This window comes from Chelonoidis abingdonii, chromosome 11 (assembly GCF_003597395.2).
Source record: "Chelonoidis abingdonii isolate Lonesome George chromosome 11, CheloAbing_2.0, whole genome shotgun sequence".
NCBI lineage: Eukaryota > Metazoa > Chordata > Testudines > Testudinidae > Chelonoidis > Chelonoidis abingdonii.
This window is the reverse complement of record NC_133779.1, coordinates 62038487-62040823: the sequence shown is the minus strand read 5'-3', so window position 1 is coordinate 62040823 and position 2337 is coordinate 62038487.

The following is a 2337-nucleotide window of genomic DNA, read 5'->3' as shown; positions in this document are numbered from 1 at the left end:
GGGGCTGGTTATACAGGGACCCTCACACACACCAGAGGTGGTTGCATCCCAGTGCCAGGTGAGGGTCCCTGTATAACCAGCCCCCTACGCCCTTCCCCAGAGGTGGCTGCATCCCAGTGCCAGGTGGGGGGGGCAGGGGCTGGTTATACAGGGACCCTCACACACACCAGAGGTGGTTGCATCCCAGTGCCAGGTGAGGGTCCCTGTATAACCAGCCCCCTACCCCCTTCCCCAGAGGTGGCTGCATCCCAGTGCCAGGCAGCGGGGTGGGGTGCTTTATAACCAGCCTCTGCCTCTCACCCCATAGGGACCGTGTCTTAGTGCCAGTATTGCCCTCAGATCTAGGGCGAGGAGCCACTGGAAGGAGACATCCCTCCCTCCCCCCAAAAGACCTCTCCAGAAAGATCAAGTGGGCAAAGTGAGCAGGAAGGAGGAGGGACCATGGGGTATGAAACCCCCCACCCCCAAATCCCCACTAGCCCCAGCCAGATAGCTGGAAGCTCCCCTCCCCCATGGGCCCCTCCCCCCAGCCTCTGACTCAGCCCCACTTACACACAGGGGCCTGTTCTTGCTAATTAGCCCAGGGAGGGGGGGGGGCTCTGACATCAGCCGCCTGCAGAGATCCTGTGAATGGGGTCACTGTTCCCCGGCTGGCGCGGCCAGACACGCAGGGTGACCCCCCTCCGCAGCCCCCCCCAACAAAGCCCTCCCCAGGTGCAAGAGCTGGGGGGCCCCCCAACACAAGGATATGTGAGTGGGGCACTGGGTGGGACACCCCCATGCCCTAGGCTTCCCCCACCCTACACCCATTGAGACTTTAGGGGATAGAAACCACAGCCCCATATCTATGGGGTGAATAACCCCCCCCTTACTGCTGTAGGGGAGCTGACTGAGGCATGCTCCCCCCTCCCCAGACAGTGGCACCCCCACTCCAATGGCTGTTGGTGTAGGGGAAGTGTTCAAAGGGGGTGATTCCTAGATTCAGGCCTGGGGGTAGCCCCCAGCCCCACCTCTGTAAGAAAGAGCTGAGGCAGCAGACCCCCAGCCAGGAGCTGGTGCATCCCCCCATCCCAGGGCACTCACAGAGCCCCCAGCAACCCCCTTACATCACTGCCCCCCCCAAACACACTCCTTGAGAGGTTCCCAGCTCAGTGCGTTCAGGGGTGTCAGGTCTATGCCCCCCTACAAAGGCAGAGCAGCCAGTGACTAAGCGGGTGCCCACTCGCCCATCCCTGTGGGTGCCCACCTCCCGCCCACCGACCCCCATCCCCCGCCAGCTCTCCGCTAGGGAGAAGGGGGCGGGGGGGGACGACAAAACCACCGTCTGCTGGCAGGCGCAGCCCCCGGGTCTGGCACGAGCCGCCGGCAGCCTGGTGCCAATGGGTGGGAAGGCCAGACGCCGGGAGGGGGGTGTGCTGCCACCCGGCCCCCCCCAGGCCTTGCCAGCTGCAAACTCCTGGAAGCAGGTCCCCCCCCCCCAGTTATGTAACCTAGCTGCCCCATAACATCCGCTCAACTGAGCTGGGGGGAGGGGGGAGATGTTGGATCTGGGGCAATTCCAGAGAGTTGGGGGGCTGGAATTTGCCGGGGTTCAGCCCAGAGGCAGCCTGGGCCACCTCCCCCACCCGGTCCCTGCCCACACACAATGCACAGACTGTTCCCTGCCCGCCTTCCAAGTCTCAACTCCCGGCCAAGCCCCCCCACATTTTCCACGGCTCCCTAAGTGCGGGCACGTCTGGGGCACAGCAGAGAGACACGATTCACCTCCTTCCCCACCCCGGGGTAGGGGGCAGGACCCCCACGCCCATGGCCGGGACTCCGGACCTGGGGGAGCGCCACTGAGGTTTTGGCTAGGGGGAGTAGGTGGCATCTCGAATTGGGGGGGGGAAATGGCGTCACTGTCTCTTTAAGCGCACCCCCTCCAAACCGCACCACCTCTGTGACTAATCCCTGGAGCCAGCAGCTACCAGAGCCGGGATCGAATTCCAGCCCCCCACCCCCCCGAATATTACATCACTCCCATTCCAGCAGCCTCAAGCCGCAGCCTCCGGCCAGGGGGGTGCGGGGGGGGGCAACCACATCACAGCAGGGTGTCTGCGCGCTGGAGGGGCCGCCCAGGCCCCCCCGCCCCCCCAGAGCCTTCAAAACTGGGGGGCTCAAATTGCAGGGTTGTACGAAAGCGAGGGTCGCCAGCAGAGACCGGGGGCGTGGGGCGTATAAAATCCGCGAGCTCCGATTTCGGTGGGGGGATCGGTCGGTCTGTCCGGAACTTTCCCAGAGTCGAAAAAGTTCTGCAGCCGCCGCCGCCACCTCACTTATGGGGGGGGGGGGGGGGGG